Here is a 21,692-nt window from a genome sequence, read left to right as displayed (position 1 = left end):
ATCAATATTAGTTTCTTTTGAATATATTTTATATCTGCATGTATCAAATAGTGGTGAGGGGGGGTTGTAAAAAAAAATGAGATGCTGGTATATCTTGATCAAGGGTGTCAGTACAACATAGTTGCTGGTGCTCTGTTCTGGTGAGTCCTGTCACAACCCCCCCCCCCACCGGTGCCAGGGCCCCCAATATTATCAAGAAGGCCCCCCCCAAGATTCCACTGCAGTCCTCCAAAGGACCTGTCAGGGGGAAGCATCTTCACCTGGCACGTCCTTTTGAGGAACGCCAGAGCACCTTCCAGGAAAGCGCTCTGGTTCTCTCTGTCAAAGATGCACCAGCAGGAAGTGTCTTCTCACTGGGACATCCTCCACCAAAGGTAAGGCAGCTGGTGGTGGGGTGGTGGCGGGCCAAGTTGGCCTGGCCAGGTTGGGTGGCGGCGGCACGTGTGTGATGCCACACATGCGTGACCAGCTTCCACAATGTTGGAGGCAACTTGGTGCCCCTGACTCCCCTGCTGCCATTCTCCACTATATAATACCGAACAGGACAAGTAATAATCCCTTATCTTCAGTTGGCTTCGTTATCTTTATTTCCAGCTACTAAGGCTCAGATTTTACATAAGGAGTTAATAATTTTATTTTCTTTTTTTCCCCAAAAAATTTATTGATTTTCCAAAAAAAATTAAACAAACAAACAGACAAACATAAATCTTAACCGTATTTAAACCAAGCTTAGTGACATTGTTAAATGACTTCCTCAAATCCCCCTAGTTGAATTTCAGTGTGTATCATTTTAACAGTTTTCCAAAGCCATTTTTCTCATAAAATTAACTTAATCACTTTGCATCGTTCTTTCTTTCTATTTTAGCTTTAAACATATTAATTCCTAAGATTACATAATTAAATCCTAAACCTATCTGATATTTGCAAGCTTTTCCCAATTATATTATCTTAACACATTTAACTAAATAATCTTTAGTTACAGATAGGTAGCCGTGTTGGTCTGCCATAGTCAAAACAAAACAAATTCCTTCCAGTAGCACCTTAAAGACCAACTAAGTCAGTTCTTGGTATGAGCTTTCGTGTGCATGCACACTTCTTCAGATTCGTATCTGAAGAAGTGTGCATGCACATGAAAGCTCATACCAAGAACTGACTTAGTTGGTCTTTAAGGTGCTACTGGAAGGAATTTGTTTTGTTTTAAATAATCTTTAAATTTCCTCCAATCCTCCTGGTACTCCTCCTTCTCCTGGTCACGGACTCTTCCAGTCAGGTCGGCCAGCTCCGAAAAATCCATCATCTCCACTGTTGGAACTTCTTATGTTTTCCAATTCTTAGCTAACAAGGTTCTTGCTGCAGTTGTGCCATACAAAAACAATTTGACATCTTTTCTGGGCAATTCCATTTTTTTTTTTTTAATAATATTTATTGAGTTTTACAGAAAAAAGGTTCACAAAAACAAAACAAAAATGAAAATACATATACACACATAAAAAAGAAAAAGCAAAACCAAAACTTTAAAAAAAAAATTAAGAAAAGAAAAATCCCTTTTTCAAATATCATAACATTCATTAACTTATTTTCCTGACTTCCCCACATCTCCCTTTTTTGTATCCCATTTAAAAGTTTAGACAGCAAATTCCTATCTTCTTAATTTTACCCTTAGTTAATTATCCTCACGAATTTTAACTTCTAATCATATTGCTAGTACCCCTTCATTTCATTCCAACATCATACGCATTCAAAAATTTTACAATGTTTCTGTAAATACATCTTAAATTTCTTCCAGTCTTCCTCCACCGACTCTTCTCCCTGATCCCGGATTCTGCCAGTCATTTCCGCCATTTCCATATATTCCATCAATTGCATCTGCCAATCTTCCAGCGTGGGTATATCTTGTGTCTTCCAATGTTTGGCGATGAGAATTCTTGCTGCTGCTGTTGCGTACATAAAAAAGGTTCTATCCTTCTTTAACACCAATTGGCCGACTATGCCCAGGAGAAAAGCCTCCGGTTTCTTAGGGAAAGTGTACTTAAGTACCTTTTTTAGTTCATTATATATCATCTCCCAGAAAGCCTTAATCCTTGGGCACGTCCACCAAAGGTGAAAGAATGTACCTTCAGTTTCTCTACATTTCCAACATTTGTTATCGGGCAAATGATAAATTTTTGCAAACTTGACTGGGGTCATGTACCACCTATACATCATTTTCATAATATTCTTTTTTAAGGCATTACATGCCGTAAATTTAATCCCGGTGGTCCATAACTTCTCCCAGTCAGCAAACATAATATTATATCCTATATCTTGTGCCCATTTTATCATTGCTGATTTTACCGTTTCTTCCTCCGTGTTCCACTTCAACAACAAGTTGTACATTTTTGACAATACCTTTACATTGGGTTCTAACAACTCTGTCTCTAACTTTGATTTTTCCACCTGGAAGCCCACTTTCTTGTCCTGATTATATGCTTCTCTTATTTGAAAGTAATGTAACCAGTCTCGCACCTTATCTTTAAGTTTCTCATAACTCTGCAGTTTCAATTTACCACCTTCCTCTTCCAAAATTTCCCAATACTTTGGCCATTCCAAACCTGTTATTCCAAGAAGAAAGGCCTCTGGTTTCTTAATAAATGTATATTTCAACATATTTTTTCAGTTCATTATAAATCTTCTACCAGAAGTCTTTCACCTTGGGGCAGGTCCACTACATATGATAAAAAGTACCCTCCTTTTCTTTACATTTCCAACATAAATTATCACTGTTGTCGTAAATCTTTGCTAATTTTACAGGGATTTTACAGGGGTCAAATACCATCTATACATCATTTTCATAATATTTTCCTTTAACACCGTACATGCAGTGAACTTGACCCCTTTCTTCCACAATCTTTCCCAGTCTTCAAACATTATGTTGTGTCCCACATATCTTGCCCAGTCTATCATCACAGATTTAACTTGTTCATCCTTGTTCATTCCAACAATAAATTATACATTTTAGACAAATTTTTAACTTTATAGAGTCCAACAACTCTGTTTCCAACTTATTTTTTTCTGAAGCAAAACAATTTTTCTTATCTAATTTATACAATTCATTGATCTGGTGATAATGTAACCAATTTATCTTATCTTTAGTTTGATCAAATGGTTTTAATTTATAACCTTCTTTGTCTTCCAATAGCAGGTCTGAATATCTCAACCACTTGGTTTCCATATTTAACTTTTTCTGGGCCTTTCCCTCCACTGGCGAGAGCCATCTGGGTGTCTTCCTTTCTAAGAGATCTTTATATTTTATCCACACATTATACAGAGATTTCCTAATTACATGGTTTTTAAAAGCATTATGGGCCTTTACTTTATCATACCCTCCAAATCTAAGATATCGGTATCCTCTAGTTGTATCCATTCCTTAATCCAGCAAAGCTCTGCTGCTTCAAAATAGATCTTCAAATCTGGCAGGGAAAATCCCCTCTTTCTCCTGAATCCATTAGTAATTTGTATTTAATTCTGGGTTTCTCCTCCTGCCAGATAAATCTAGATAAAGCTTTCTGCCATTCTTTAAAGCGTTTCACATTGTCAATAACTGGGAGGGCTTAAAACAAAAATAACATCTTTGGCAATACATTCATCTTAACCACTGAAATCCGGCCCATTAATGACAATTTCAAATTCGACCATATCTCCAGATCTCTCTTAATTTCATTCTATAATTTCTCATAGTTATCTTTATATAAGTTCAAATTTCCCCCCTACAAATTAACTCCCAGATATTTAACTTTTTTCACAAAGACTAGGCCCGTCTTTTCTTGTAGTAATTTTCTTTCCTCATTGTCCAGATTTTTCTCTAAAACTTCGGTTTTGCTCTTGTTTAACTTAAATCCCACCACCTGTCCAAATTCCTGTATCATCTCCAGTGCTTTTACTGCACTGGAGTCTGGTTCCTGTAATATCAATACTAAGTCATCAGGCTTTTAATTTATACTGTTTAGAGCCTACTACAATACCTTTAATTTGTTCATCTTTTCTTATCATACTTAACAAGACCTCAAGGACTGAAATAAACAGCAGAGGGGGAAGTGGGCACCTTTGCCTGGTTCCCTTCTCAATTCTAATTTCCTCTGATACCACATTATTTACTATAATTTTAGCTCTTTGTTCATGATAGATCACATTAATCCCATTTAAAAACTCTTGACCAACCCCCATACTTTCTAAGTTATGTGACATGAAACTCCAAAATACATTGTCAAAGGCTTTCTCTGCATTAACATTGCTTTACAGTTCTTTCTTGCTTCCAACTTTTCCAAAACGTCTACAATGTTCCTAATATTATCTTTCATATGTCTTCCAGGCAGAAACCCTGCCTGGTCCTTATGGATATATTCCGACATAAACTTCTTTAGCCTGTTGGCCAGTATATTTGCAAAAAAATTATAATCCACATTAAGTAGGGAGATTGGTCTGTAATTATTGACATTGGATCTATCTTGATCTTGTTTTGGAATCAGAGTAATATAGGCTTCCTTCCAGGTTTCAGGTGGTCTGCCCCCTCCTATAATCTTATTGCAAACTTCTAACAGTGGTTGAATAAGCCAGTCTTTCAGTATCTTGTAATATTTTGCTGATAGACCATCTGGTCCCAGGGCCTTGCCAAGTTGCCTTGAGTTTATTGCGTATTCCACTTCCTGTCTTGTAATTAGGTCATTTAGTAGGATATTTTTACCCTCGGGAATCTTCTGCAAACCGTTAGTTCTAATAAATTGCTCAATTTTAGCGTGATCTTCTTCTTTTTATACAGTTGTTTGTAATACATCTTCTTGTGTCCACAGGGTTCTCCACAGACTTTCCTTCCGTTACGATACTTGTAATAGTACTTTGTTTTTGCCTCTTTTTTAATTGCCAAGCTAAAAGTTCCCCACATTTATCTGCAAATTCAAAGTTCCTTTGTCTCATCCTCCTTAATTTCCATTCTATTTCTTGGTTAATAATCTGTGAGTACTGAGGCTGTAAGGCTTTAATTTCCTTTTGAGTTTGCAAATTCTTCGGGTTGCCTCTTCTCTTTATCTTTTAGTTGTTCCAAAATTTTATCTTTTTTCTCATTCTGTATCCTTCTCCTAACTGAATTTTGTTGAATGAGAAATCCTCTCATTACCCTTGTTTCCATTCCGTGGTTCATATTGATTTCAAAATAGTCTTTTAGGGCTTTGGGGGCTTTATTTACAATTTACTCCTCAACAAATCATCATTTATTCTCCATCTGAAAGAAACTTGTAGGGACGTTTTCAATTCCATAAAAGCTGCATTATGATCTGAGCAGGTTTTAGGGCAAATTTCCATTTTTGATACTTTGGGAACCAAGTCTCTGGATATCCATAAATAATCGATTCTCGAGAATGAATGGTTTGCACCTAAAAAAAAATGTGAAGTCTTTTTCAGTTGGATTCCTAACTCTCCATATGTCTGACAGGTCGAATTTATCAGTTATTTCAAAGAAAGTCTTAGGTAATCTGCCAGCATTCAGTATTTTCTGTCTCTGTGTTCTGTCCATTAAAGTAGATGCCACTCCATTCAAATCTCCCATTAAAATTAATTTGTAATCCAAGTGTTCCAAAAGACTTGTTTCCAAGTTCTTAAAGAATTCTGATTTGCCATCATACAGATTCCCAGTAACAAATATTTATCACCTTGTGCTGTAATTTCCACTCAATGTATCTTCCCTCCTTGTCTTTGAAGATCAGTTTTGGATTCCATTTTTCTTTGACTTAAAAAACCACTCCTCTTTTTTCACTTTATCTGAAGAAATAAATTCTTGACCAAGTTTTTTATTTGATAATTTTTTTCTATGTAGTCTAGTGTGTGTTTCCTGTAAACAAATTACATCCAAATTCTGCTTTTCCCAAACATGGTAAACCTGTTTCCTTTTCTGAGGAGAATTTAAGCCATTAAGATTCCAAAAATAAATTCTCAAAGCCAGGATGTTAAATTAAGGGGTCACCGCTCCTGCCCCTGGCAGCTGCAGGCTTTCCAGTCCAAGTTCCACCGCGTACTTTTGCAGAAATCTGTCCTTCTCTCCAACAGTCTTAATTCTTTGCTTTCTTCCTCCAAATTTAAAGGAGAGACCTGGAAATTCCCACCTGAAAAAAATACTTTCCTCCTCAAGACGTTTGCCAATTCTGTGAAATTGGATCTCAGGTTCAAGAAGTGTCTAGGAATTTCTTTAAAAAGAATGATGGGTTTCTCCTGAATTTTTAAACCTTTTTTATAATGCAGTCCCAAAATGGTATCTCTTTGTTCCTTGGTATTAAAGACCACTATGCAGTCGTAAGTTATTTTTGAATCCTTTTTGGGGCCAAATATTCTTCCTTTTTCAACTTCTTCCTTTTTCAGATCTCACCACGCCACAAATTGGTCTGTCAAACACTCCTTAAGTTGCTCTTCTTGCAATTGAGGGACCCCTCTCAATCTTAGATGAGATTCCCTTTCCTTCATTTGAAGAAATGCAATCGAATTTTCATTTTCATATTGTAATCTTTCCAAATCCGATACTCTGTCTCAAGCTGTGCCAACCTTGTTTCATGTGATGTAATCTCAGTCTTCACCTCTTTCAATTCAGCACTTAAATCTTGAAACTTTTTATCCAATCTTTCAATACCTTCTGTATTACGATTTGTGTTGTCTCTAATTTCATTCAATAAAAGCATTACCGATTCCTCAAAGGCACTTTTAGAGCCACTCCCTTATCTGCTTTTTCAGCACACATCATTGCTCAGGAATTTCAAGGTCAGTCTCACAGCTTAGTGGAGTGAGAAAGAAAAACAGATTCCCACCACCAGTCCCACAGATGCCAGCCCAGGCAGCCAGCAGCCCTCCTGTTCCTTATTGTAAAAAGACAGGCTGTAAAAATAAGAAAAAAATTCAAATTCCTTTTGGAGTTTAGCAACAGTAACAGATACTTCTTTAGCTACTTTAAAATGAGTGCAGACAGCAGCAGGTTACAAAGTAATAGAATCAATGGAAACGAAAGTCAAATGTTTCCTCTTCCATTGTGACGTCACAATGGAGTCTAGCCTTTCCCTACCAGGAGGTCCGCTGCCAAATGAAGGAACTTCTTTACAGTAATTCACAGTCTCTCAGGGTTTAAAATTTAAAATAGTTTTTTTTCCTTCCCCCTGCAGAAGGGGGGCATTATATTGAGCTTGCAAACTTTCAAAGAGTCTTTTTATTCTTGAGGCTTCGGTCCTCATTTACCGACTCTACTTTAATTCAACAAAAGGGATCGACCTCCGTTTTTAAATCCCTTTTCTCTTCCAATCTTGGTCAAATTTGAACTTTATCCTTTACTTACAGTTCCAAATTTTAAGTCCTTTTTTTTTTTTTAAGGAATTGGCCAGACTCGGAGCTTCGCACTATGATGGAAGCAGTCATTTCTGATGTGCCACGTCTCCGACCCCACTCACTCTCTGGGCTCTTACGAGCTTACCGGGGAGTGGGGGAGTCACAAAAAGGCACCTACCGGATCACCAGGTCCTCAGAATGCCCAATCTGAGGTTTCTTTCGGGGGACCACGTCACTCTTGCGGTCTCCCCTTGTTTCACTGCACTGGGGCTCTTTCAGCTGAAAGAGTTCCCATTTGCCATTACAGTGGTACCTCGCAAGACGAATGCCTCGTAAGATGAAAAACACGCAAGACGAAAGGGTTTTTCGATTTTTGAGTTGCTTCGCAAGACGATTTTCCCTATGGGCTTGCTTTGCAAGATGAAATGTCTTGCGAGTTTGTTTCCTTTTTCTTATAACCATTACTGTAATACTGTACCAAGTTTGAAGCGGGAACTGGGCTGGCAGGGAGCGAGCGAGCAAGGGAGCGACCTACCTTTTCCAGTTTCAGCCTTGGGGAAGGAGAGCGTCTCGCTCCGCGAATGAACACAAGGCAAGAAAAAAGCGGGAGCAAATCTCTTCCAAGCGTGATACGAGAGAGAGAGAGAGAGAGAGAGAGAGAGAGAGAGAGAGAGAGAGAGACTCCGGAGACAGAGCGTGTGCATAAAAGCGCATGAAAGAAAGACTGCAGAAGGAGCCAAAGAACAAATAATGGACTTGGGTGCAACAGAAGCGGGATCTAGCAGAATGACGCAGAGGGATCCTCTTCTGGAGAGGGCACAGAGGAGGCAGGTGGGCTGGGATCCAGCGGATCTGGCTGGGTCTCTGCGCCGCCGCCTCTGCCTCTCTCTCTCTCTCCCCCTCCCCACGTGGCTGCTCCATTTTGCCCTAACTGCGCGAAGGCAGGAGGAGGTGGACCAAGGAGGAGGAGGAGGAGCATCCACTGTGCTTGGGCTGCCGCAAAGGCGCCTTTGCGGGGGTGGGAAGAAGCCGGGAGCAGCTGCCGAGACTGTGGGGAGCCTGGTGGCGTGGCGCAAGATAACGGGGGGAGCAAGGGAGAGTCCGCCCTCAGTTCCTGGGCTCTAACTTCCTTTGGTACCTCGTGGAGAGAGAGGGAGAGGAGCGGGCTGGGGCTTTGATGTGGGATGCGGTTTGGTGGAGCGATGACACGGCAAGGCTTGGCGACAGAGGAAGGGGGGCTGTTTTCGTGGGGAGGTGGGGGGGTGTCTTTGCCTCTTCCCAGCAACAGATCCTCCAGGCTGGGGAAACTCCTCCTGCTGGGGAGCGACCCGCTTTGTGCTTTGCCCGCTATCCCATTATAAAAGGAGTACTGTAATAATGTTCATAATACAGTACCAGGGTGCATCCGTGCTTCGCAAGACGAAACAACTCGCGGAACAAATTAATTTCGTCTTGCGAGGCCCGACTGTACTGGGAGATCAACCAGGTAAATCAGGAGTTAATAATTTTCATGCTTGCAGCTGTGAGAATAATAGTTGCAAAGCACTGGGAAAGATTATCAGGGTAACCAGTTTATGGCTGGATTGGAAGAGGATGGCAGGCAGCAGTATCTGAAAATTTAGCACCACAGTTGTTTAGAGAGTTAGCTGAAGATCTATGAATGAGGGATCTTCTTTTCAGCTGTCAGCCTCACAAGCTTCTTTCTGGATGGGAGTGTTTTTGTAAATGACACAAATATAATTAAGAAGTTGGAAATGAAGGGGGTGATTCAAACAAGCAAAGAATGTGAACTGAAGTGAAATGGTCATTTTGCATCTTTATGTGTATTTTATATTTTCAAAACTCAGTATAAATTTGTCTCTCTGCCTTCCTCCAAAAGGAGCCCAGGGCAGCAGACACATCAGTGATAAACAAGTCCTTTTGGACCCAGAAGGCAGAATGGTGGTGGGGCAGAACAGAACAGAACATAATTAGATATGTTTAAAAGCACAACGGGATGAGAGTGGTGCTGTGGTCTAAACCACTGAGCCTAGGGCTTGTCAATCGGAAGGTCGCGGTTCGAATCACCATGATGGTGTGAGCTCCCATTGCTCAGTCCCAGCTCCTGCCAACTTAGCAGTTCGAAAGCACACAAGTGCAAGTAGGTAAATACATACCGCTCCGGCGGGAAGGTCAACAGTGTTTCCGTGCGCTGCTCTGGTTTCACCAGAAGCGGCTTAGTCATGCTGGCCACATGACTGTCTGTGGACAAACGTTGGTTCCCTCGGCCAGTAAAGCAAGATGAGTGTCGCAACCCCAGAGTCGTTCATGACTGGACTTAACTGTCAGGGGTCCTTTACCTTTTTTAAAAGCACAACAGCACTCTCCCTGCTTCTGCTCTCTAGCAGCTGATATTCAGAGGCACATCAATACTGTATTTAAAACATGTAAAACATGGAAGAATATACATAGTCTCTTAGACCTGCGTTCAACTTACAAAGAGTACTTACTCGGGATCTGAAACAGTTAAGACATAACTAAATCTGTGCTAAGTAAAGGTCACAGCCATTTCACATGGGGGTTCCTTTCCTGCCCCCCATATGTGTTGGAGTGCATATACTGTAAGCACACACACCCGCCCTGTTCTGCCCCACCCTCATTCTGCCTTCTGGGTCCAATGGACTTGTGTGTTAGTGATTGCGCATCTACTGAATGCACCTAAAATGGTCGCCACCTGTAACTCTAATCTGCTTTCTTGGTTTAGAGCAGCAAAGTGCCTTGCAGACCAAGGTCTACACAGCCAAGCCTCCTAGCAATCATCATAAAACAGAGGGTCTTTTCCTCAGAAATGACCAGAGCAGTAATTGAATCTGTATTTCTTGAAGTAGGGGTGGCCAGTGTTGCTGGGTGGAGCAGCAGAACCACCTTCCTGGCACATGAATCGCAGCTGCAACTTATTTGGATTGGCATTCCAAATCTGGTGCCCACACAGGAACAGCCCAGTTCTGTCCAGATAAGCTGCAGTGATGCCAGTGGCAGGAGGGCAACCACAAATGTCTGGAAGGCATTTAAGTAATGGTTAAGTCCATTGGTTTTGGATAACTATATTGCTCCTTATTTTTCCAGTAACTGTTTGAGAGCCTGCTTAAGACTGACATAACCTTCCAGTTCATTTTGAGCTGGTGAGGCTTTGTTCTCTTTGGAGTGTGAAAAACAAAACAAAAATATATTTTTAATTAAGATCATCCAGAGAAAATATGTAATAAAGCATAATTTTACCTTAACATTGAAAATAATTCCTGAATATTTTTTAACACTTCTGCACAAAAAATAAAACCAACCTCCCTAACATTGTTAAAATTTTGTTCATGCGGATTTGGCTGTAGCTTAATCAAACTTTCATTGAAATAGTACCATTGTATTTGTTTCCTAAAGTGCAGTACACATCCTTTTTAGCTGACATACCTGAATTTAAAGTAATATGCACCCATTACTATAGCAAACTTGGGATTTTATACTCACTTACTTGATCTTATCACCCATGCTGTTTAACATCTGCATAAAACTGCTGAGTAGGGTCAACCAGACTGCAACAGTAATGGCAGTATCTAAATCACCACAGAGCCGAGCGGCTTTGTCCTCAAAATGGTGGGCCAGATGGTCACAGGAGGCCTCCAGAGCTCTGGGGAGACCAAGAAAGTCCAGAAAAGCTCTGCTGGATGCTTGAGAAGCAGCATATTAGAACTTCTTCACTGCTTTTGTTGCTGCATGGTATCATCTGCTTCGTGCTCGGTCAGTTTCAGAGTGGGATCAAAACCCCCAGTACTCCAAGATTCTTCATTACCCACAGCTCACTAAAATACCAGGGAGCTTTATGGGCTCTGCAGCACCGGAGGGGGAACTAAATAGAGTGATAATGTCAACAGCCCTCATCATTCCCCAACAAGACAACAGCCTTGCCTTTTCTCTTCTGGAAAGTCTCCATCAGGATCCACAAGTCTCTGCGGATGGACTATCTTAGTGAGTCACCCACCTGTGCCAAGGTGCCATAAGCCCAGACTTAACCAGAAACTGGTGTGACCATGACAGTGGGATGCTGCAGCTAACCAGCCTTTTGGTTACAGACTACTCACTCCACTGGGAGCAAAAACCAAATATATCTCCTGCTCTGTGTGTCAGGCTGGTAACAACCCGAGACAGTCCCGTGGTGACCATGGAGGCCATGAAATCCTGAGCTAGTTCAAGAACAGCCTTGGCATGGATGTTGGAGTCACACAGCATAATCATGTAGGGTTCCTCCAACACCAAGCTTGAAACTACCTCAGTCAGAGAGGATGCTGTGCCGCAGGGTGGGCAGCATGCCAACAGCTTCCTAATCTATTTTTGAGACCCACCATCAGATGCAAGCCCTCTGCTCCTGCTCTACAACAGAGAGGTTTCCTCTGTGATTTCATTAATGCAACTTGATTGTTGATCTTCTGCTGCTGGCCACCATATTTGTTTTTAATGTTGGTGGTATGGACATTTCTGCAAATAAAATTAATTAGCTCTCTAGGGATGTGAGAAAATGCTGCCTGCCAAAATATCTCTCTCCCTGGAAATCAAGACCTCTTAGTACATTGGTCAACACTCTTTTTGCTGGGCTCTCAGCTCAGCAGTTCAAGAAGCAGCCAAAACAAAAGAAACTCCCTTGCCTGCTCTTTCAGAGTCCCAGCTGCTCTATCCAGAGAGAGCCCCACTGTTCTTTAAGTTTACAGTTCTGCAAAAGCCTGGATAGGCCATTGGGCTGTAGTGCTTTCCTAAGATAACTTCTGCAAGAGGTCATTTCAGGGAGTTTACATAGCAAAAGAAAGCAGACAAGGGCCAGAGAAACATGCAAAGACTGACTGGGATTTCCAGTAGGTTTAGAGTGGCATGCACTGTGGACAACTTCAGAAGACCCTTCGGTCAAGTGCAAAGGTTCTGCAGAATTGCCAAACAGCACAGAATTGCCAAACAGCACTGATGAGGCCTCTAGGCCATATGTGTAATACAGTGGTGCCTCGCAAGACGAAAAGAATCCGTTCCGCGATTCTCTTCGTCTAGCGGTTTTTTCGTCTTGCGAAGCAAGCCCATTGACAGTTTAGCGGATTAGCGCTATTAGCAGCTTTTAGCGGCTTAGCGGATAAGCAGATAAGCGCGCTTAGCGGCTTAGAAAAAGGGGGGAAAGGGGGGGAAAGTCAGAAAAACTCGCAAGACATTTTCATCTTGCGAAGCAAGCCCATAGGAAATTCGTTTTGCGAAGCGCCTCCAAAACGGAAAACCCTTTCGTCTAGTGGGTTTTTCATCTTGCGAGGTATTCGTCTTGCGGGGCACCACTGTATTTCCTTATGTCTTTGCCCCTTTCCTTGAAAGATAAGTTTAAGAAGCAGCAGTAATTAGAGAGGAAAATATTTGAGCAGATTATTCTTGATGCATTTCTGCCTTAACTCAATTGCCTTTAATTAAGTTAATAACTGTTCTGGAAACATTTATTTGCAAGCAAACTCCTGCTGTGGCCATCATGCTGTTGAGTTCTTTGGACCCTATCCACAATGTTTTGTAAGTTGCATCTTTTCATAATGAAATTTAACACTGCTTCAAAATAGTTAGTCTCTCTTTCTTTCTTCATACCTGAATGATCATTACCTGAATGAAATTTCCAGATCAGCAACTACAAGCTATTTAATACAGTATGTTTTCATCTTATTCTTTGTATATCACCTGGTGTGCCACTATAATGTTTTCTTATAGATGTCTGCAGATTTATTTATTTTTAAGGGTTTTTTAATTCATACTCAAAGAGAATTTTGATAAAAATCCCTTAGGCATGCAAAATGAAGGTAAAAGTTGGATCTCATAAATAAAAGCAGATAATCATGAATTTACATGGCTTTTCCCCATAGGATTTCCGTGTGTGTGTGTGTGTGTGTGTGTGTGTGATCAAATGAAAGCTTCTTTTGATGTCTATACAATACACAGTAAAAGGGACTTCCGGGTTGGCGCCTCCGGCAATGGCTGAGCTCCTCCGATCGGGAGGAACTTACTCCGTGGAAAACAGGGTCTGACCGCCACGGCGAAGGCGGAGACCCATTGAAATCACAAGCGGGAAAAGCTTGTGAACCTGGGATTCGGCTGGCACCTTTTGTGCCTCCCCTACTCGCCGGGAAACCCTGTTTTGGGGATCCGGAGCGACGTGGGGTGAGCGGCGCGGTGCTTTGAATCGACTGCTTTTTTCATGGAGTGAAGCCGCATTGCTGTTGCTGGAGAGCGCTGACTTTTTCCTGTGGACAATTGGATTTTAAACAACTACCCGTGAGTAGAATAGAAAATTGGATTTTTAAATATCTTAATTTGGCGCTGAAGCAGGAAGGTCATAAACAGGAAGTCCGCCTTCCGCTTTTGTAAATAGACTGAAGCAAAGACGTTACAAGCTAAAATCTTTGAATGCCTTTGATAAAAGATTAAATTTCCATCGGTTAAAAATACAGAACCCCCCTTGGAGGCAGGTGAAGAGGGGGGAAGCTTTGAATTTTGAACTTAGTAAGCCTGCAGGAGTGAGGGGAAAATCAAATCACCTCAGCTCTGAAACTGGGAACGGGTTGCCAGATGACGTTTGGGGAAAGTTCGTTGACAGAACGGATTTGACAGGCTAGTTGAAATAAGAGCAAGATACTGTTTCCATTGTCCTCTTCTGCATTCAAAATGGAGGAAAAGTAACCGAAAATCAAAACTTTGTTTATTGCTTGACCTGTGCTTGAAAGAACTCATACAAGTGGAGACTGTTTCCCTCTAGAGGGAGCTTTTGAAACTGTTATAGGAGTGTAACTGGGGGATCTCCAGCTGCAAGATAAGGATTCTGAGAACCAGTGATTGACCTTGGACTATTCAAAATGTTGATAGGAGAAGATATTGTGACTCTATTATGTAAAATAAGTCATTCGCTGGAAGAGCTTAATAAAAAGACAGATGCCACGACTTTTAAAGTTGATAACTTGGAACAGAAAGTGACTAATTTGATACGAGAAGAGAGCACCAACACAGAAATAATTCAGGACTTGGCACAGGAACCTACTTTGGCAGAACAAATGGTGGAGGAAAAGGAGAAAGTTGTTGTTTTTGAACCTAAAATAACACAAGTGGGACTCTTAGTTTTACAGAAGCAAATTGAGGACTATAAATTGAGGCCTTTTATGATTGAATATAGAAAAAGTCAGATTTTGAGGATTGGTTCCCGGTTTGGACTGAAGAAGGAAAGTCGAAAGGATCCCTCTATCCAGGGATTAATTGATTTTTCGGACATGGACTTGGTCTTGGAGGAGATTGAAGTTTTGGGAGCCTTTGGATTTGGAAGAATCTTGAAATACGACCTGAAACACTTTATAGACCCTAGCCTCAATTATGGAAATCTGGCTGAACTGTCCAGAAGGAATAAAAATATTGTTAAGATGGAGTTTTCTCGAGATTTGCTCTCTAGCATTAAAGAATATGAAGAAGATCAGCAGAAGGGACCTGGAAAAGAGTTAAGAGCCTCGGACATAAGATCTCCAGGTTGATGGACTATATGGAATTGACGGAAAGGACTGGCAGAATCCGAAACCAGGGAGAGGAGTTGATGGAAGAAGATTGAAAAATTTAAAGTTTATATATAGAAATATTGCAAAATTAATGAGTGATAGAAAATTGTTGGATTGATATTTTATGGATTTAGCAGAAATGTTATAAGGAGTTAAATATTTTAGTTTTAACGTTAAAATAAGGTTTTAAAAAAATATGTTACGTATAATATGATACAGAATAGAGAAAGATGGAAAGGATTTGCTGAAACAACTAGTAGCAGTGGAAAACAAAAAGGGAGGTGAGAGGAGGTCAAGGAAACAAGGGAATGAAAGAGTTTCGAAAAGGGAGGGATGTATTTTTTTTTAATTGTTTTTGATTTGTTTTATTTAGGGTTAGGGTTAGGGAGTGGGTTTTTTTAGTTTAATTTATAGTGTTTAGGTTGTGTTTTGTACTGGTTTTAGGTTGTATTCTATTGTATATATTTTTTCTGTTCTTTCTTCTTTTGTGTGTTTTTTTTTTTTTGCTTCTGTTTTCTCTTCTTTTAAAAATAATAAATATTATTTTTTTAAAAAAATGATACAATACACAGTAAAAATCACAGATCACTTGGAACATCATCATGGCACAGATTCAAGACATGGACCTTTATGGTTTTTATACAGACACATTGGGGTGAGATACATTTGTGAACTTGTCCAGAACAGAGCTATGGAATCAGTTATTGTCCCAACTTACAGCTGACATACTGACCATACCTCTACCTAGAGACAGCTTCAAGAACCTTCAGGTCAAGATGGAACTCTCAGGGGGTTCTTGACATGCTGTATTTTTGTAAGTTCTTTGCATGTATGCATGCACTTGTCAGAGAAGGGAAAGTGTTGTAATATACAGTTAGTGACTCACATTTGGGTGCATGAAACGGTTAACTTGAGGGTTCCAGTGAGGGTGGAGCTTAGTAGGCTCCCTATTTTTTTCTCCTTCCCATTTTCTTTTTCTTTCTCTTCCTGCTTTCCCAAATAAACAAGAAGCCATGTGACTGTAGCTCCCAACTGCATGAAAAAACCAAGTGAACTGAATCTCTCAAAAAGGGAGATTTTTACAGGCTGCAACTTTGCTAACCAAGGTTGCACTATCCTTTTTTGTAAAGAAAGCAAGTCCTTTTCTTTTTAAGTAGTTTGAAACCATTTTTCTTTGCTTTATTGCCAGTGGATTGAGACTTGTTTGCGGTAACCTCTGTGTGAGTAAAATATTCACCTGCTTGCAAAGCCAAGTGTCTGTGATTTATTCTAGCTTAAGTATTTTCATGGGTGTCAGGGCTGCCTCTAGGTCCCAGCTCACAGAGGACCAACGCCAGGCTGATATTATGTACAAAAGTCTTTATTGAAGTATAATTTCCATTTTAAAGCCAGAGCGTGCAACCCTACGTCTAGACTCTAGATAGGCGTAGTCCCCTCTGAGTCACTGCCCCTTCCGCACCAGTTTAAGATCCTAGCCCGGCTCCACCTCCTGCGCTGTTCCTTCCTCCTCTGGGTCCTTCTGCCCCCTGGGGTTTCCTCCCTCCTGGACTCTTCTGACGCTGACCCCCCTGAGTCTTGCCCTTCCTTCCGGCGGGCTTTGGGACCTGGCTCCCTATCCGGGCTACCTGCTGTGCCGCTCGCCTGTACATTTGAACTTGGCGCGTGCGCCCAGCCGGTGACTTTCCTCTTGACCGTTTCCCCGCTCTCCGATGGAGGCGTGGCCAATCCTGACTCATCTCCTCCCTCTTGGTGGTGGGAAGACTGGTCCCGATGCCTGGGACTCCTCCCCCCCCTACGCTCTGGTGGGGACGCTGATCCTGATTTCCAACTGCTGCTCAGGGAGTCCCGCTGGCCCCTTCCTTCTGGGGTTTCCCCCTTGGCACCCCCCTTGCCCTGGCCATCGGCGCTCCTCTCTGTGAATCTTCCGATTCGCTGGAGAGACTCGTGGAATCTCTCTGACCACTGTCACTGCCTACACCCCCCTCGTATTCCTCCTCCTCACTCTCCATTTGCTCCTTCTCCTGTGTCTCTGCTCCTGAACCCCTGACATCCATCCCCCCCTCGAAGCCCCCCCTTCCCCCCCCCTCTCCAGGTGTGGGTTCCGGGAGCTCCAGTGTTGTGGGGGTGAGCGCTGGATACAGTTCGTCCCTGGTGGGTTGCAGCCATCGGGATAAGTCCGGGAAGTCCTGCATGGGCTCATCGACGGCGATCTCCTCTGCTTCCATCTCCTGGGCGGTGTGCTCGAAACCTGGAGCCGCCCCCAAATCACCCAAGACCCCCTCTCCCCCTGTCGCCAGGGGTGACCCCTCGTCCCAAGGTCCCTTCAGCAGGTCTCTGCGCCAGCCCACCTCGGGCTGGTCCTCCCACCAATAAGATCCCCCCGTGCCAGACCCTGAGAGCGATCCCTCTGGGGAACTGTCTCCCGGGGCCAACTCCTCAGCTGAAGAGAAACCCCGGAAAGTGCTGGCCGAGAGTGTGGGTTTGAACAGACAGTCGTCGAAAAAGTCCGTTGGCATGGGCTTGTCCGGGAAAAGTGTATGGAATTCGTCTTTGAGCCACTGTTCCTCCACTGCATAATCCGGCACCCACCTGTTGGCGCAGGCCGGGGTGTCCTCTGTGGCGAGGAGATATTCAATCCCTTCCTCCCCCCACCTTGAGTCTAAAATCTCTGTGGCTTCATTGAGTGGCTCCCCTCTGGGCGACCCCCCTGTCGTGGGCGCTTCCCTGAGTGGTTCTGGTGCTGTCCCTGGCGCCTGAAACCTGTGAGGGGCCTTGTAGGGCGTGAGCACTGATCTATGAAAGACCGGGTGCATCCTGGACCCCTCCGGGAGTGTCAACCGGAAGGCCACTGGGTTGATCTGCGCCTCGACTTGGTACGGCCCTAGCTGCTTGTGTCCGAGCTTCTTCTTGGCCAACGATCTGGCCGGGAGTGCCTGGGCTGCTAACCAGACCCAGTCTCCCACCCGGATGTCCTCCCCAACTCTCCTGTGTCTGTCTGCCTGCACTTTGTAAGCCTGTTTTGCTAGCTCTAACTGCCTCCTGAGCTGCTCGTGGACCTCCTGCAACTCCGCTGCCACGGCCTCTGCTCCCTGCGGCTCCCCCTCCCTCACTTTCTCCAACCCCGGGAAGGTTCTGGGATGCCGCCCATTGTTGGCGAAAAACGGTGTCACCCCCGTGGACACGTGCTTCGTGTTGTTGTAGGCAAACTCGGCCAGCGGTAGGTTGATGGCTACCCATCAACACCCAGGTTGATGGCTGTTGGTTCGCGTAGCATCTCAGGTACTGCTGCATGATGGCGTTGACCCTTTCCGCCTGTCCGTTGGTCTGCGGGTGTCTCGCCGACGCCAGGCTGACCTTGACGTTCAGGATGCCCATCAGCTTCTGCCAGAAGTTGGAGATGAACTGGCGCCCCCGGTCGGACAAGATAGACCGTGGCAGGCCATGCACCTTGAACACGTGGTCTATGAACAGCTTAGCGGTCTGCTCCGCCGTGGCCACCTTCCCGCAAGGAATGAAGTGGGCCATCTTGGTGAACAAGTCTACTACCACGAGTACTGCTGTCTTGCCTCTCGAGCTGGGCAGATCCGTGATAAAGTCCAGAGCCACCCTCTCCCACGGTTCGAACGGTGTCTGCAGCGGTCCCAACAGGCCCGCCGGCGGCCTGTGTACTGGCTTGGCCCTTTGGCAGGTGTCGCACCTATTGACGTACTCCGCGATTTCCCCCCGCATCTTGGGCCACCAAAAGTCTCTGGCTACTAATTCCACCGTCTTCTCCTTGCCGAAGTGCCCAGCGCTGGGCATATCGTGCAGCTGTTGCAGTACTCTCGCGCGGAGATTGTCTCCCGGTACGTAGAGAGCCCCTCTGCGGATGAGCAGTCCGTCGCGTATTTGGAACTCGTCGTCCCCCGCCGTGCCGCTGCGCACCTCCTCCATCTTGGCTTGAGCGAAGGAGTCCGTCAGCAGCGCGCGACACACTGCGTCCAGGTCCACTGTGGCTGAGGCGCATGCCCACGCCTTGGGCGCGAAAATGTGCTTGGCCGCCGCCGGTGCCTCTTCCTCGAGATACTGCGGTTTCCTGGACAGCGCGTCCGCCATGATGTTGTTGTCCCCTGGGATGTATTCTATCCTGAAGTCGAAATCCGCAAAGAACTCCGCCCAGCGGATGTGTCTCTGGTTCAGGAACCTCGCCGTGCGCCAGTACTCCAAGTTCTTATGGTCCGTGCGGACCTGCACTGTGCGTTTGGCTCCGATGAGGAAGTGCCGCCACGCCTTGAAGGCTACATGTATGGCCAGCAACTCCCTGTCCCAGATGGTGTAGTTCTGCTCCGACTTGCTGAGTTTTCTGGAGTAGAAAGCGCACGGCCTCCAGTCCCCCTGGTGGTCTTGCTGCAACAGGACGGCCCCCACTGCCCTGTCTGAGGCGTCCGTCTCCACCCTCATGGGCCTGCTGGGGTTCACGTGTAGCAGTTGTTCTTCGGACGCGAAGAGACGCTTGAGCTTCTGAAAGGACTGCTCCGCCTGCTCCGTCCAGATGAACTTCTTCTTCTTGGAGCTGAGGGTGTCGGTGATGGCCGCTGTCTGCATTGCGAAACCCTTGATGAATTTGCGATAAAAGTTGGCAAAGCCGACAAACCTCTGGACTTCCTTCCGATTGTGTGGGCTCTTCCAGTCCAGCACTGAACGTACCTTGGCGCTGTCCATGGCGAGTCCCTTGTCGGACAGCTTGTAGCCCAGGAAATCCACCTCTGTCCTGTCGAACTGGCACTTCTCCAGCTTGGCGTAAAGCCTGTGTTCCCTCAGCCGCTGCAGGACTTCCTTGACATCTCTCTCGTGAGCCTCCTGCGACTCCGAGAAGATCAGGATGTCGTCCAGGAAGCAGACGCACGTCTTGTAGAGGAGACCCGCTAAGACGTGGTGCATGAAGGCTTGAAAACAGTGGGAGCCATTTTGTAATCCAAAAGGCATAAATCTATATTCATAGGTCTTCCACTTGTCGCCCTCCCGCACGCGTATGAGATTGTACGCTCCGCGTAGATCCAACTTGGTAAAGATGCGACCCTTCCTCACCGTCGCCAGGAGGTCATCGATCTTGGGCATGGGGAAGGCTGTGGGCTTGGTTTTCGAATTCAAAATTCTGAAATCAACTACAAGCCTCTTTGGGGGCGTGTCCCGCTTCTTCACAAAAAACACGGGGCTGCCCCCCACTGCTTTGGACTCCCGGATGAATCCCCGCTTCAAGTTGAGGTCTATGAACTCCCTGAGTTCCTGCAGTTCATCTTCAGACATGGAATACAGTTTCCCCGTCGGCAGCGTCGCCCCCGGCAGGAGGTCAATCTTGCAGTCGTATGGTCTGTGGGGGGGTAGCTTGTCCGCCTCCTTCTCGCAGAAAACCTCCAAAAAGTCTCTGTACTTGTCGGGTACCGCTTGCAGCATGCCCAAGTGCAACTGTGGCCCATCTTCCAGCCCCTCATCTTCCTGGGTGGGCAGTATGCAGTTTGCTGCGCAGTAGGAGGAGCAGAAAGTCAATTGGCGCTGGTACCATGCTAATGCCGGACTGTGCCGGTCCAGCCAACTCATGCCCAACACTATGGGTGTGTCTGACAGGTGCGTAACATTGAAGCTGATGACTTCGCGGTGGTTTCCAATTCGCATCACCATTGGTGGTGTTTGCTGTAGCACTTGTCCCCCCAGTAGCTCTCTGCCGTCGACTGTCACTACTTTCAGGGGCATCGTGGCAGGCAGGAGCGCTATGCCATGTTGCTTGATGAAATCCACTCCTATAAAGTCTGCATTGCTGCCAGAGTCAATGGAAATGGGGACTTCCATGGTGAGCCCATTTGGAAGCTGGAGGGATGCGGTGAGCTGCACCACTGGTTTGGGTGGGAGGGGGTCTGTGGGCTGTAAGATGCCTGGGGACTGCTTCACTGATACGTCTGGCTGGGCCCCAGTGGCTCCATTTCCAGCCAGACAGTGTCGTTTCCCTGCTGTGGTGCAGTCTGCTGAACTGATTCTGTTACTGTTGCTGAAGCTGCAGTGTGCTTGTGGATCCTCCGGGGACACTCTTTCACCATGTGCTGAGCACTGTCGCAGATGTAACATTTCCTGTTCCCTCTAGGAGGCTTCGTTTTGACTGCTCCCTGCGTCAGGGCTCCGGTTGCTGACTGAGCCTTAGCACCACCTATCTCCATCGGCTCCTCTCCTCCTCCCAGCGGAGGCGTGGATTGAGCGCGCGCCGTTTCCCTGGGAAAGGAGGGCGGTGCTCTTGCTGGCGTGCGTCCCCAACGCCCTTCCTCCTTGCCCCAAGGGCGTTCTTCCAGCCTCACTCCAATCGTGAGCGCCCTCTCCACCACGTCTTTAGTGGTCTGGGGTCTCTCCCCCCCTGCAATTTCGTCTTTCACAGCTCCATTCAGCCCCTCCCAGAACAGGTCTCTGACGGCAGCTGACTCTTTCTCCCACCCCAGCGCGTTCACCAGTGCAAAAAAGCGGGAGTGATATTGTCTTACAGTGGCTCTGCCTTGTCTTAGTCCATGAACCTCCCTCCTGGCGATATCCACATCGATCTCTGACAAAAAACACGCATCCATCGCTTTAATGAAGGCAACCACATTTTGGAGGGCTGGATCCTTATCTCTCCAGAGATTGCGCATCCATGCTTTAGCTGCTCCCCGCAAATGACTGACTATGAAGCCGACTCTCTCCTCCTCATCTCTAAAATCCTTTTCCAGCAACTTTAGTGCATAAATCAAGTCTGCTTTGAAGTTAGGATACTGCTGCAGATCCCCATCA

General features: G+C 44.9%; 1 protein-coding gene across 7 annotated transcripts in view; it reads left to right on the top strand.

Moving 5' to 3' along the window:
- FAR2 (fatty acyl-CoA reductase 2) overlaps positions 1–21,692 on the top strand; it is a 92,099-nt gene that overhangs the window by 19,884 nt on the left and 50,523 nt on the right. The window lies entirely within an intron of this gene.

Source organism: Podarcis erhardii (genome assembly GCF_964252035.2).
Source record: "Podarcis erhardii genome assembly, chromosome: 5".
NCBI lineage: Eukaryota > Metazoa > Chordata > Lepidosauria > Squamata > Lacertidae > Podarcis > Podarcis erhardii.
This window is presented reverse-complemented; position numbering and strand designations above follow the sequence as displayed.